This window comes from Lonchura striata, chromosome 23 (genome assembly GCF_046129695.1).
Source record: "Lonchura striata isolate bLonStr1 chromosome 23, bLonStr1.mat, whole genome shotgun sequence".
Classification (NCBI taxonomy): domain Eukaryota; kingdom Metazoa; phylum Chordata; class Aves; order Passeriformes; family Estrildidae; genus Lonchura; species Lonchura striata.
The window spans coordinates 7,853,423-7,869,536 of NC_134625.1; positions in this window are offsets into that span (position 1 = coordinate 7,853,423).

Below are 16,114 nucleotides of genomic sequence, written 5' to 3' on the forward strand. Positions count from 1 at the left end.
AACTGACATCAGGAACCTGGACTGCTGAGTTTTCTTTCCCAGGGAAAATGGAAAAAGCATGTGCCCAGTGGACCCTGGCCCTGACTGCAAAAAATCCTTATATCGAAGGATGGACCCCACACCGAAGTTGTCCCCACCTCAAACTTGTGCTGCCCTGATAGACCCAAGGGAGCCCTACAAACTGACATCAGGAACCTGGACTGCTGAGTTTTCTTTCCCAGGGAAAATGGAAGAAGGATGTGCCCAGGGGCCCCTGGCCCAGGGCTGGGGCCTCACTTCAAAAAATCCTTATATCGAATAATGGAGCCCAGACCGAAGTTGTCCCCACCTCAAACTTGTGCTGCCCTGATAGACCCAAGGGCGCCCTACAAACTGACATCAGGAACCTGGACTGCTGAGTTTTCTTTCCCAGGGAAAATGGAAAAAGCATGTGCCCAGGGGCCCCTTCCCTGCTCTGGGGCCAAACTCCAGAGAATCCTTATATCGAAGGATGGAACCCACACCAAAGTTGTCCCCACCTCAAACTTGTGCTGCCCTGATAGACCCAAGGGAGCCCTACAAACTGACATCAGGAACCTGGACTGCAGAGTTTTCTTTCCCAGGGAAAATTGAAAAAGGATGTGCCCAGGGGCCGCTAGCCCTGACTGCAAAGAATCCTTATATCGAAGGATGGACCCCACACCGAAGTTGTCCCCACCTCAAACTTGTGCTGCCCTGATAGACCCAAGGGAGCCCTACAAACTGACATCAGGAACCTGGACTGCTGAGTTTTCTTTCCCAGGGAAAATGGAAAAAGGATGTGCCCAGGGGCCCCTGGCCCTGGGCTGGGGCCTCACTGCAAAGAATCCTTATATCGAAGGATGGACCCCACACCGAAATTGTCCCCACCTCAAACTTGTGCTGCCCTGATAGACCCAAGGGAGCCCTACAAACTGACATCAGGAACCTGGACTGCTGAGTTTTCTTTCCCAGGGAAAATGGAAAAAGGATGTGCCCAGGGGCCCCTGGCCCTGACTGCAAAAAATCCTTATATCGAAGGATGGACCCCACACCGAAGTTGTCCCCACCTCAAACTTGTGCTGCCCTGATAGACCCAAGGGAGCCCTACAAACTGACATCAGGAACCTGGACTGCTGAGTTTTCTTTCCCAGGGAAAATGGAAGAAGGATGTGCCCAGGGGCCCCTGGCCCAGGGCTGGGGCCTCACTGCAAAAAATCCTTATATCGAAGGATGGAGCCCAGACCGAAGTTGTCCCCACCTCAAACTTGTGCTGCCCTGATAGACCCAAGGGAGCCCTACAAACTGACATCAGGAACCTGGACTGCTGAGTTTTCTTTCCCAGGGAAAATGGAAAAAGCATGTGCCCAGGGGCCCCTTCCCTGCTCTGGGGCCAAACTCCAGAGAATCCTTATATCGAAGGATGGAACCCACACCGAAGTTGTCCCCACCTCAAACTTGTGCTGCCCTGATAGACCCAAGGGAGCCCTACAAACTGACATCAGGAACCTGGACTGCTGAGTTTTCTTTCCCAGGGAAAATGGAAAAAGGATGTGCCCAGGGGCCCCTGGCCGTGACTGCAAAGAATCCTTATATCGAAGGATGGACCCCACACCAAAGTTGTCCCCACCTCAAACTTGTGCTGCCCTGATAGACCCAAGGGAGCCCTACAAACTGACATCAGGAACCTGGACTGCTGAGTTTTCTTTCCCAGGGAAAATGGAAAAAGGATGTGCCCAGGGGCCCCTGGCCCTGACTGCAAAGAATCCTTATATTGAAGGATGGACCCCACACCGAAGTTGTCCCCACCTCAAACTTGTGCTGCCCTGATAGACCCAAGGGAGCCCTACAAACTGACATCAGGAACCTGGACTGCTGAGTTTTCTTTCCCAGGGAAAATGGAAGAAGGATGTGCCCAGGGGCCCCTGGCCCTGGGCTGGGGCCTCACTGCAAAGAATCCTTATATCGAAGGATGGACCCCACACCGAAATTGTCCCCACCTCAAACTTGTGCTGCCCTGATAGACCCAAGGGAGCCCTACAAACTGACATCAGGAACCTGGACTGCTGAGTTTTCTTTCCCAGGGAAAATGGAAAAAGGATGTGCCCAGTGGCCCCTGGCCCTGACTGCAAAAAATCCTTATATTGAAGGATGGACCCCACACCGAAGTTGTCCCCACCTCAAACTTGTGCTGCCCTGATAGACCCAAGGGAGCCCTACAAACTGACATCAGGAACCTGGACTGCTGAGTTTTCTTTCCCAGGGAAAATGGAAGAAGGATGTGCCCAGGGGCCCCTGGCCCAGGGCTGGGGCCTCACTTCAAAAAATCCTTATATCGAATAATGGAGCCCAGACCGAAGTTGTCCCCTCCTCAAACTTGTGCTGCCCTGATAGACCCAAGGGAGCCCTACAAACTGACATCAGGAACCTGGACTGCTGAGTTTTCTTTCCCAGGGAAAATGGAAAAAGCATGTGCCCAGGGGCCCCTGGCCCTGACTGCAAAGAATCCTTATATCGAAGGATGAATCCCACACCGAAGTTGTCCCCACCTCAAACTTGTGCTGCCCTGATAGACCTAAGGGAGCCCTACAAACTGACATCAGGAACCTGGACTGCTGAGTTTTCTTTCCCAGGGAAAATGGAAAAAGGATGTGCCCAGGGGCCCCTGGCCCTGGGCTGGAGCCTCACTGCAAAGAATCCTTATATCGAAGGATGGAGCCCAGACCGATGTTGTCCCCACCTCAAACTTGTGCTGCCCTGATAGACCCAAGGGAGCCCTACAAACTGACATCAGGAACCTGGACTGCTGAGTTTTCTTTCCCAGGGAAAATGGAAAAAGGATGTGCCCAGGGGCCCCTGGCCCTGACTGCAAAAAATCCTTATATCGAAGGATGGACCCCACACCGAAGTTGTCCCCACCTCAAACTTGTGCTGCCCTGATAGACCCAAGGGAGCCCTACAAACTGACATCAGGAACCTGGACTGCTGAGTTTTCTTTCCCAGGGAAAATGGAAGAAGGATGTGCCCAGGGGCCCCTGGCCCTGGGCTGGGGCCTCACTGGAAAGAATCCTTATATCGAAGGATGGACCCCAGACCGAAGTTGTCCCCACCTTAAAATTGTGCTGCCCTGATAGACCCAAGGGAGCCCTACAAACTGACATCACGAACCTGGACTGCTGAGTTTTCTTTCCCAGGGAAAATGGAAAAAGGATGTGCCCAGGGGCCCCTGGCCCTGACTACAAAGAATCCTTATATCGAAGGATGAATCCCACACCGAAGTTGTCCCCACCTCAAACTTGTGCTGCCCTGATAGACCCAAGGGAGCCCTACAAACTGACATCAGGAACCTGGACTGCTGAGTTTTCTTTCCCAGGGAAAATGGAAAAAGGATGTGCCCAGGGGCCCCTGGCCCTGGGCTGGGGCCTCACTGCAAAGAATCCTTATATCGAAGGATGGACCCCACACCGAAATTGTCCCCACCTCAAAATTGTGCTGCCCTGATAGACCCAAGGGAGCCCTACAAACTGACATCAGGAACCTGGACTGCTGAGTTTTCTTTCCCAGGGAAAATGGAAAAAGGATGTGCCCAGGGGCCCCTGGCCCTGACTGCAAAAAATCCTTATATCGAAGGATGGACCCCACACCGAAGTTGTCCCCACCTCAAACTTGTGCTGCCCTGATAGACCCAAGGGAGCCCTACAAACTGACATCAGGAACCTGGACTGCTGAGTTTTCTTTCCCAGGGAAAATGGAAGAAGGATGTGCCCAGGGGCCCCTGGCCCAGGGCTGGGGCCTCACTGCAAAAAATCCTTATATCGAAGGATGGAGCCCAGACCGAAGTTGTCCCCACCTCAAACTTGTGCTGCCCTGATAGACCCAAGGGAGCCCTACAAACTGACATCAGGAACCTGGACTGCTGAGTTTTCTTTCCCAGGGAAAATGGAAAAAGCATGTGCCCAGGGGCCCCTTCCCTGCTCTGGGGCCAAACTCCAGAGAATCCTTATATCGAAGGATGGACCCCACACCGAAGTTGTCCCCACCTCAAACTTGTGCTGCCCTGATAGACCCAAGGGAGCCCTACAAACTGACATCAGGAACCTGGACTGCTGAGTTTTCTTTCCCAGGGAAAATGGAAAAAGGATGTGCCCAGGGGCCCCTGGCCGTGACTGCAAAAAATCCTTATATCGAAGGATGGACACCACACCGAAGTTGTCCCCACCTCAAACTTGTGCTGCCCTGATAGACCCAAGGGAGCCCTACAAACTGACATCAGGAACCTGGACTGCTGAGTTTTCTTTCCCAGGGAAAATGGAAAAAGGATGTGCCCAGGGGACCCTGGCCCTGACTGCAAAAAATCCTTATATCGAAGGATGGACCCCACACCGAAGTTGTCCCCACCTCAAACTTGTGCTGCCCTGATAGACCCAAGGGAGCCCTACAAACTGACATCAGGAACCTGGACTGCTGAGTTTTCTTTCCCAGGGAAAATGGAAAAAGGATGTCCCCAGGGGACCCTGGCCCTGACTGCAAAAAATCCTTATATCGAAGGATGGACCCCACACCGAAGTTGTCCCCACCTCAAACTTGTGCTGCCCTGATAGACCCAAGGGAGCCCTACAAACTGACATCAGGAACCTGGACTGCTGAGTTTTCTTTCCCAGGGAAAATGGAAGAAGGATGTGCCCAGGGGCCCCTGGCCCTGACTGCAAAAAATCCTTATATCGAAGGATGGAGACCACACCGAAGTTGTCCCCACCTCAGACTTGTGCTGCCCTGATATACCCAAGGGAGCCCTACAAACTGACATCAGGAACCTGGACTGCTGAGTTTTCTTTCCCAGGGAAAATGGAAAAAGCATGTGCCCAGTGGACCCTGGCCCTGACTGCAAAAAATCCTTATATCGAAGGATGGACCCCACACCGAAGTTGTCCCCACCTCAAACTTGTGCTGCCCTGATAGACCCAAGGGAGCCCTACAAACTGACATCAGGAACCTGGACTGATGAGTTTTCTTTCCCAGGGAAAATGGAAGAAGGATGTGCCCAGGGGCCCCTGGCCCAGGGCTGGGGCCTCACTTCAAAAAATCCTTATATCGAATAATGGAGCCCAGACCGAAGTTGTCCCCACCTCAAACTTGTGCTGCCCTGATAGACCCAAGGGAGCCCTACAAACTGACATCAGGAACCTGGACTGCTGAGTTTTCTTTCCCAGGGAAAATGGAAAAAGCATGTGCCCAGGGGCCCCTTCCCTGCTCTGGGGCCAAACTCCAGAGAATCCTTATATCGAAGGATGGAACCCACACCGAAGTTGTCCCCACCTCAAACTTGTGCTGCCCTGATAGACCCAAGGGAGCCCTACAAACTGACATCAGGAACCTGGACTGCAGAGTTTTCTTTCCCAGGGAAAATTGAAAAAGGATGTGCCCAGGGGCCCCTAGCCCTGACTGCAAAGAATCCTTATATCGAAGGATGGACCCCACACCGAAGTTGTCCCCACCTCAAACTTGTGCTGCCCTGATAGACCCAAGGGAGCCCTACAAACTGACATCAGGAACCTGGACTGCTGAGTTTTCTTTCCCAGGGAAAATGGAAAAAGGATGTGCCCAGGGGCCCCTGGCCCTGGGCTGGGGCCTCACTGCAAAGAATCCTTATATCGAAGGATGGACCCCACACCGAAATTGTCCCCACCTCAAACTTGTGCTGCCCTGATAGACCCAAGGGAGCCCTACAAACTGACATCAGGAACCTGGACTGCTGAGTTTTCTTTCCCAGGGAAAATGGAAAAAGGATGTGCCCAGGGGCCCCTGGCCCTGACTGCAAAAAATCCTTATATCGAAGGATGGACCCCACACCGAAGTTGTCCCCACCTCAAACTTGTGCTGCCCTGATAGACCCAAGGGAGCCCTACAAACTGACATCAGGAACCTGGACTGCTGAGTTTTCTTTCCCAGGGAAAATGGAAGAAGGATGTGCCCAGGGGCCCCTGGCCCAGGGCTGGGGCCTCACTGCAAAAAATCCTTATATCGAAGGATGGAGCCCACACCGAAGTTGTCCCCACCTCAAACTTGTGCTGCCCTGATAGACCCAAGGGAGCCCTACAAACTGACATCAGGAACCTGGACTGCTGAGTTTTCTTTCCCAGGGAAAATGGAAAAAGGATGTGCCCAGGGGCCCCTGGCCCTGACTGCAAAGAATCCTTATATCGAAGGATGAATCCCACACCGAAGTTGTCCCCACCTCAAACTTGTGCTGCCCTGATAGACCTAAGGGAGCCCTACAAACTGACATCAGGAACCTGGACTGCTGAGTTTTCTTTCCCAGGGAAAATGGAAAAAGGATGTGCCCAGGGGCCCCTGGCCCTGGGCTGGAGCCTCACTGCAAAGAATCCTTATATCGAAGGATGGAGCCCAGACCGAAGTTGTCCCCACCTCAAACTTGTGCTGCCCTGATAGACCCAAGGGAGCCCTACAAACTGACATCAGGAACCTGGACTGCTGAGTTTTCTTTCCCAGGGAAAATGGAAAAAGGATGTGCCCAGGGGCCCCTGGCCCTGACTGCAAAAAATCCTTATATTGAAGGATGGACCCCACACCGAAGTTGTCCCCACCTCAAACTTGTGCTGCCCTGATAGACCCAAGGGAGCCCTACAAACTGACATCAGGAACCTGGACTGCTGAGTTTTCTTTCCCAGGGAAAATGGAAGAAGGATGTGCCCAGGGGCCCCTGGCCCTGGGCTGGGGCCTCACTGGAAAGAATCCTTATATCGAAGGATGGACCCCAGACCGAAGTTGTCCCCACCTTAAAATTGTGCTGCCCTGATAGACCCAAGGGAGCCCTACAAACTGACATCACGAACCTGGACTGCTGAGTTTTCTTTCCCAGGGAAAATGGAAAAAGGATGTGCCCAGGGGCCCCTGGCCCTGACTACAAAGAATCCTTATATCGAAGGATGAATCCCACACCGAAGTTGTCCCCACCTCAAACTTGTGCTGCCCTGATAGACCCAAGGGAGCCCTACAAACTGACATCAGGAACCTGGACTGCTGAGTTTTCTTTCCCAGGGAAAATGGAAAAAGGATGTGCCCAGGGGCCCCTGGCCCTGGGCTGGGGCCTCACTGCAAAGAATCCTTATATCGAAGGATGGACCCCACACCGAAATTGTCCCCACCTCAAACTTGTGCTGCCCTGATAGACCCAAGGGAGCCCTACAAACTGACATCAGGAACCTGGACTGCTGAGTTTTCTTTCCCAGGGAAAATGGAAAAAGGATGTGCCCAGGGGCCCCTGGCCCTGACTGCAAAAAATCCTTATATCGAAGGATGGACCCCACACCGAAGTTGTCCCCACCTCAAACTTGTGCTGCCCTGATAGACCCAAGGGAGCCCTACAAACTGACATCAGGAACCTGGACTGCTGAGTTTTCTTTCCCAGGGAAAATGGAAGAAGGATGTGCCCAGGGGCCCCTGGCCCAGGGCTGGGGCCTCACTGCAAAAAATCCTTATATCGAAGGATGGAGCCCAGACCGAAGTTGTCCCCACCTCAAACTTGTGCTGCCCTGATAGACCCAAGGGAGCCCTACAAACTGACATCAGGAACCTGGACTGCTGAGTTTTCTTTCCCAGGGAAAATGGAAAAAGCATGTGCCCAGGGGCCCCTTCCCTGCTCTGGGGCCAAACTCCAGAGAATCCTTATATCGAAGGATGGACCCCACACCGAAGTTGTCCCCACCTCAAACTTGTGCTGCCCTGATAGACCCAAGGGAGCCCTACAAACTGACATCAGGAACCTGGACTGCTGAGTTTTCTTTCCCAGGGAAAATGGAAAAAGGATGTGCCCAGGGGCCCCTGGCCGTGACTGCAAAAAATCCTTATATCGAAGGATGGACACCACACCGAAGTTGTCCCCACCTCAAACTTGTGCTGCCCTGATAGACCCAAGGGAGCCCTACAAACTGACATCAGGAACCTGGACTGCTGAGTTTTCTTTCCCAGGGAAAATGGAAAAAGGATGTGCCCAGGGGCCCCTGGCCCTGACTGCAAAAAATCCTTATATCGAAGGATGGACCCCACACCGAAGTTGTCCCCACCTCAAACTTGTGCTGCCCTGATAGACCCAAGGGAGCCCTACAAACTGACATCAGGAACCTGGACTGCTGAGTTTTCTTTCCCAGGGAAAATGGAAAAAGGATGTGCCCAGGGGCCCCTGGCCCTGACTGCAAAAAATCCTTATATCGAAGGATGGACCCCACACCGAAGTTGTCCCCACCTCAAACTTGTGCTGCCCTGATAGACCCAAGGGAGCCCTACAAACTGACATCAGGAACCTGGACTGCTGAGTTTTCTTTCCCAGGGAAAATGGAAGAAGGATGTGCCCAGGGGCCCCTGGCCCAGGGCTGGGGCCTCACTTCAAAAAATCCTTATATCGAATAATGGAGCCCAGACCGAAGTTGTCCCCACCTAAAACTTGTGCTGCCCTGATAGACCCAAGGGAGCCCTACAAACTGACATCAGGAACCTGGACTGCAGAGTTTTCTTTCCCAGGGAAAATTGAAAAAGGATGTGCCCAGGGGCCCCTAGCCCTGACTGCAAAGAATCCTTATATCGAAGGATGGACCCCACACCGAAGTTGTCCCCACCTCAAACTTGTGCTGCCCTGATAGACCCAAGGGAGCCCTACAAACTGACATCAGGAACCTGGACTGCTGAGTTTTCTTTCCCAGGGAAAATGGAAAAAGGATGTGCCCAGGGGCCCCTGGCCCTGACTGCAAAAAATCCTTATATTGAAGGATGGACCCCACACCGAAGTTGTCCCCACCTCAAACTTGTGCTGCCCTGATAGACCCAAGGGAGCCCTACAAACTGACATCAGGAACCTGGACTGCTGAGTTTTCTTTCCCAGGGAAAATGGAAGAAGGATGTGCCCAGGGGCCCCTGGCCCAGGGCTGGGGCCTCACTGCAAAAAATCCTTATATCGAAGGATGGAGCCCAGACCGAAGTTGTCCCCACCTCAAACTTGTGCTGCCCTGATAGACCCAAGGGAGCCCTACAAACTGACATCAGGAACCTGGACTGCTGAGTTTTCTTTCCCAGGGAAAATGGAAAAAGCATGTGCCCAGGGGCCCCTTCCCTGCTCTGGGGCCAAACTCCAGAGAATCCTTATATCGAAGGATGGAACCCACACCGAAGTTGACCCCACCTCAAACTTGTGCTGCCCTGATAGACCCAAGGGAGCCCTACAAACTGACATCAGGAACCTGGACTGCTGAGTTTTCTTTCCCAGGGAAAATGGAAAAAGCATGTGCCCAGGGGCCCCTGGCCCAGGGCTGGGGCCTCACTGCAAAAAATCCTTATATCGAAGGATGGAACCCACACCGAAGTTGTCCCCACCTCAAACTTGTGCTGCCCTGATAGACCCAAGGGAGCCCTACAAACTGACATCAGGAACCTGGACTGCTGAGTTTTCTTTCCCAGGGAAAATGGAAAAAGGATGTGCCCAGGGGCCCCTGGCCCTGACTGCAAAGAATCATTATATCGAAGGATGAATCCCACACCGAAGTTGTCCCCACCTCAAACTTGTGCTGCCCTGATAGACCTAAGGGAGCCCTACAAACTGACATCAGGAACCTGGACTGCTGAGTTTTCTTTCCCAGGGAAAATGGAAAAAGGATGTGCCCAGGGGCCCCTGGCCCTGGGCTGGAGCTTCACTGCAAAGAATCCTTATATCGAAGGATGGACCCCACACCGAAGTTGTCCCCACCTCAAACTTGTGCTGCCCTGATAGACCCAAGGGAGCCCTACAAACTGACATCAGGAACCTGGACTGCTGAGTTTTCTTTCCCAGGGAAAATGGAAGAAGGATGTGCCCAGGGGCCCCTGGCCCTGACTGCAAAAAATCCTTATATCGAAGGATGGAGACCACACCGAAGTTGTCCCCACCTCAGACTTGTGCTGCCCTGATATACCCAAGGGAGCCCTACAAACTGACATCAGGAACCTGGACTGCTGAGTTTTCTTTCCCAGGGAAAATGGAAAAAGCATGTGCCCAGGGGACCCTGGCCCTGACTGCAAAAAATCCTTATATCGAAGGATGGACCCCACACCGAAGTTGTCCCCACCTCAAACTTGTGCTGCCCTGATAGACCCAAGGGAGCCCTACAAACTGACATCAGGAACCTGGACTGCTGAGTTTTCTTTCCCAGGGAAAATGGAAGAAGGATGTGCCCAGGGGCCCCTGGGCCAGGGCTGGGGCCTCACTTCAAAAAATCCTTATATCGAATAATGGAGCCCAGACCGAAGTTGTCCCCACCTCAAACTTGTGCTGCCCTGATAGACCCAAGGGAGCCCTACAAACTGACATCAGGAACCTGGACTGCTGAGTTTTCTTTCCCAGGGAAAATGGAAAAAGCATGTGCCCAGGGGCCCCTTCCCTGCTCTGGGGCCAAACTCCAGAGAATCCTTATATCGAAGGATGGAACCCACACCGAAGTTGTCCCCACCTCAAACTTGTGCTGCCCTGATAGACCCAAGGGAGCCCTACAAACTGACATCAGGAACCTGGACTGCAGAGTTTTCTTTCCCAGGGAAAATTGAAAAAGGATGTGCCCAGGGGCCCCTAGCCCTGACTGCAAAGAATCCTTATATCGAAGGATGGACCCCACACCGAAGTTGTCCCCACCTCAAACTTGTGCTGCCCTGATAGACCCAAGGGAGCCCTACAAACTGACATCAGGAACCTGGACTGCTGAGTTTTCTTTCCCAGGGAAAATGGAAAAAGGATGTGCCCAGGGGCCCCTGGCCCTGGGCTGGGGCCTCACTGCAAAGAATCCTTATATCGAAGGATGGACCCCACACCGAAATTGTCCCCACCTCAAACTTGTGCTGCCCTGATAGACCCAAGGGAGCCCTACAAACTGACATCAGGAACCTGGACTGCTGAGTTTTCTTTCCCAGGGAAAATGGAAAAAGGATGTGCCCAGGGGCCCCTGGCCCTGACTGCAAAAAATCCTTATATCGAAGGATGGACCCCACACCGAAGTTGTCCCCACCTCAAACTTGTGCTGCCCTGATAGACCCAAGGGAGCCCTACAAACTGACATCAGGAACCTGGACTGCTGAGTTTTCTTTCCCAGGGAAAATGGAAGAAGGATGTGCCCAGGGGCCCCTGGCCCAGGGCTGGGGCCTCACTGCAAAAAATCCTTATATCGAAGGATGGAGCCCACACCGAAGTTGTCCCCACCTCAAACTTGTGCTGCCCTGATAGACCCAAGGGAGCCCTACAAACTGACATCAGGAACCTGGACTGCTGAGTTTTCTTTCCCAGGGAAAATGGAAAAAGCATGTGCCCAGGGGCCCCTTCCCTGCTCTGGGGCCAAACTCCAGAGAATCCTTATATCGAAGGATGGAACCCACACCGAAGTTGACCCCACCTCAAACTTGTGCTGCCCTGATAGACCCAAGGGAGCCCTACAAACTGACATCAGGAACCTGGACTGCTGAGTTTTCTTTCCCAGGGAAAATGGAAAAAGGATGTGCCCAGCGGCCCCTGGCCGTGACTGCAAAGAATCCTTATATCGAAGGATGGACCCCACACCAAAGTTGTCCCCACCTCAAACTTGTGCTGCCCTGATAGACCCAAGGGAGCCCTACAAACTGACATCAGGAACCTGGACTGCTGAGTTTTCTTTCCCAGGGAAAATGGAAAAAGGATGTGCCCAGGGGCCCCTGGCCCTGACTGCAAAGAATCCTTATATCGAAGGATGGACCCCACACCGAAGTTGTCCCCACCTCAAACTTGTGCTGCCCTGATAGACCCAAGGGAGCCCTACAAACTGACATCAGGAACCTGGACTGCTGAGTTTTCTTTCCCAGGGAAAATGGAAGAAGGATGTGCCCAGGGGCCCCTGGCCCTGGGCTGGGGCCTCACTGCAAAGAATCCTTATATCGAAGGATGGACCCCACACCGAAATTGTCCCCACCTCAAACTTGTGCTGCCCTGATAGACCCAAGGGAGCCCTACAAACTGACATCAGGAACCTGGACTGCTGAGTTTTCTTTCCCAGGAAAAATGGAAAAAGGATGTGCCCAGTGGCCCCTGGCCCTGACTGCAAAAAATCCTTATATCGAAGGATGGACCCCACACCGAAGTTGTCCCCACCTCAAACTTGTGCTGCCCTGATAGACCCAAGGGAGCCCTACAAACTGACATCAGGAACCTGGACTGCTGAGTTTTCTTTCCCAGGGAAAATGGAAGAAGGATGTGCCCAGGGGCCCCTGGCCCAGGGCTGGGGCCTCACTTCAAAAAATCCTTATATCGAATAATGGAGCCCAGACCGAAGTTGTCCCCACCTCAAACTTGTGCTGCCCTGATAGACCCAAGGGAGCCCTACAAACTGACATCAGGAACCTGGACTGCTGAGTTTTCTTTCCCAGGGAAAATGGAAAAAGCATGTGCCCAGGGGCCCCTGGCCCTGACTGCAAAGAATCCTTATATCGAAGGATGGACCCCACACCGAAGTTGTCCCCACCTCAAACTTGTGCTGCCCTGATAGACCTAAGGGAGCCCTACAAACTGACATCAGGAACCTGGACTGCTGAGTTTTCTTTCCCAGGGAAAATGGAAAAAGGATGTGCCCAGGGGCCCCTGGCCCTGGGCTGGAGCCTCACTGCAAAGAATCCTTATATCGAAGGATGGAGCCCAGACCGAAGTTGTCCCCACCTCAAACTTGTGCTGCCCTGATAGACCCAAGGGAGCCCTACAAACTGACATCAGGAACCTGGACTGCTGAGTTTTCTTTCCCAGGGAAAATGGAAAAAGGATGTGCCCAGGGGCCCCTGGCCCTGACTGCAAAAAATCCTTATATCGAAGGATGGACCCCACACCGAAGTTGTCCCCACCTCAAACTTGTGCTGCCCTGATAGACCCAAGGGAGCCCTACAAACTGACATCAGGAGCCTGGACTGCTGAGTTTTCTTTCCCAGGGAAAATGGAAGAAGGATGTGCCCAGGGGCCCCTGGCCCTGGGCTGGGGCCTCACTGGAAAGAATCCTTATATCGAAGGATGGACCCCAGACCGAAGTTGTCCCCACCTTAAAATTGTGCTGCCCTGATAGACCCAAGGGAGCCCTACAAACTGACATCAGGAACCTGGACTGCTGAGTTTTCTTTCCCAGGGAAAATGGAAAAAGGATGTGCCCAGGGGCCCCTGGCCCTGACTACAAAGAATCCTTATATCGAAGGATGAATCCCACACCGAAGTTGTCCCCACCTCAAACTTGTGCTGCCCTGATAGACCCAAGGGAGCCCTACAAACTGACATCAGGAACCTGGACTGCTGAGTTTTCTTTCCCAGGGAAAATGGAAAAAGGATGTGCCCAGGGGCCCCTGGCCCTGGGCTGGGGCCTCACTGCAAAGAATCCTTATATCGAAGGATGGACCCCACACCGAAATTGTCCCCACCTCAAACTTGTGCTGCCCTGATAGACCCAAGGGAGCCCTACAAACTGACATCAGGAACCTGGACTGCTGAGTTTTCTTTCCCAGGGAAAATGGAAAAAGGATGTGCCCAGGGGCCCCTGGCCCTGACTGCAAAAAATCCTTATATCGAAGGATGGACCCCACACCGAAGTTGTCCCCACCTCAAACTTGTGCTGCCCTGATAGACCCAAGGGAGCCCTACAAACTGACATCAGGAACCTGGACTGCTGAGTTTTCTTTCCCAGGGAAAATGGAAGAAGGATGTGCCCAGGGGCCCCTGGCCCAGGGCTGGGGCCTCACTGCAAAAAATCCTTATATCGAAGGATGGACCCCACACCGAAGTTGTCCCCACCTCAAACTTGTGCTGCCCTGATAGACCCAAGGGAGCCCTACAAACTGACATCAGGAACCTGGACTGCTGAGTTTTCTTTCCCAGGGAAAATGGAAAAAGCATGTGCCCAGGGGCCCCTTCCCTGCTCTGGGGCCAAACTCCAGAGAATCCTTATATCGAAGGATGGACCCCACACCGAAGTTGTCCCCACCTCAAACTTGTGCTGCCCTGATAGACCCAAGGGAGCCCTACAAACTGACATCAGGAACCTGGACTGCTGAGTTTTCTTTCCCAGGGAAAATGGAAAAAGGATGTGCCCAGGGGCCCCTGGCCGTGACTGCAAAAAATCCTTATATCGAAGGATGGACACCACACCGAAGTTGTCCCCACCTCAAACTTGTGCTGCCCTGATAGACCCAAGGGAGCCCTACAAACTGACATCAGGAACCTGGACTGCTGAGTTTTCTTTCCCAGGGAAAATGGAAAAAGGATGTGCCCAGGGGCCCCTGGCCCTGACTGCAAAAAATCCTTATATCGAAGGATGGACCCCACACCGAAGTTGTTCCCACCTCAAACTTGTGCTGCCCTGATAGACCCAAGGGAGCCCTACAAACTGACATCAGGAACCTGGACTGCTGAGTTTTCTTTCCCAGGGAAAATGGAAAAAGGATGTGCCCAGGGGCCCCTGGCCCTGACTGCAAAAAATCCTTATATCGAAGGATGGACCCCACACCGAAGTTGTCCCCACCTCAAACTTGTGCTGCCCTGATAGACCCAAGGGAGCCCTACAAACTGACATCAGGAACCTGGACTGCTGAGTTTTCTTTCCCAGGGAAAATGGAAGAAGGATGTGCCCAGGGGCCCCTGGCCCAGGGCTGGGGCCTCACTTCAAAAAATCCTTATATCGAATAATGGAGCCCAGACCGAAGTTGTCCCCACCTAAAACTTGTGCTGCCCTGATAGACCCAAGGGAGCCCTACAAACTGACATCAGGAACCTGGACTGCTGAGTTTTCTTTCCCAGGGAAAATGGAAAAAGCATGTGCCCAGGGGCCCCTTCCCTGCTCTGGGGCCAAACTCCAGAGAATCCTTATATCGAAGGATGGAACCCACACCGAAGTTGTCCCCACCTCAAACTTGTGCTGCCCTGATAGACCCAAGGGAGCCCTACAAACTGACATCAGGAACCTGGACTGCAGAGTTTTCTTTCCCAGGGAAAATTGAAAAAGGATGTGCCCAGGGGCCCCTAGCCCTGACTGCAAAGAATCCTTATATCGAAGGATGGACCCCACACCGAAGTTGTCCCCACCTCAAACTTGTGCTGCCCTGATAGACCCAAGGGAGCCCTACAAACTGACATCAGGAACCTGGACTGCTGAGTTTTCTTTCCCAGGGAAAATGGAAAAAGGATGTGCCCAGGGGCCCCTGGCCCTGACTGCAAAAAATCCTTATATCGAAGGATGGACCCCACACCGAAGTTGTCCCCACCTCAAACTTGTGCTGCCCTGATAGACCCAAGGGAGCCCTACAAACTGACATCAGGAACCTGGACTGCTGAGTTTTCTTTCCCAGGGAAAATGGAAGAAGGATGTGCCCAGGGGCCCCTGGCCCAGGGCTGGGGCCTCACTGCAAAAAATCCTTATATCGAAGGATGGAGCCCAGACCGAAGTTGTCCCCACCTCAAACTTGTGCTGCCCTGATAGACCCAAGGGAGCCCTACAAACTGACATCAGGAACCTGGACTGCTGAGTTTTCTTTCCCAGGGAAAATGGAAAAAGCATGTGCCCAGGGGCCCCTTCCCTGCTCTGGGGCCAAACTCCAGAGAATCCTTATATCGAAGGATGGAACCCACACCGAAGTTGACCCCACCTCAAACTTGTGCTGCCCTGATAGACCCAAGGGAGCCCTACAAACTGACATCAGGAACCTGGACTGCTGAGTTTTCTTTCCCAGGGAAAATGGAAAAAGGATGTGCCCAGGGGCCCCTGGCCCTGACTGCAAAGAATCATTATATCGAAGGATGAATCCCACACCGAAGTTGTCCCCACCTCAAACTTGTGCTGCCCTGATAGACCTAAGGGAGCCCTACAAACTGACATCAGGAACCTGGACTGCTGAGTTTTCTTTCCCAGGGAAAATGGAAAAAGGATGTGCCCAGGGGCCCCTGGCCCTGGGCTGGAGCTTCACTGCAAAGAATCCTTATATCGAAGGATGGACCCCACACCGAAGTTGTCCCCACCTCAAACTTGTGCTGCCCTGATAGACCCAAGGGAGCCCTACAAACTGACATCAGGAACCTGGACTGCTGAGTTTTCTT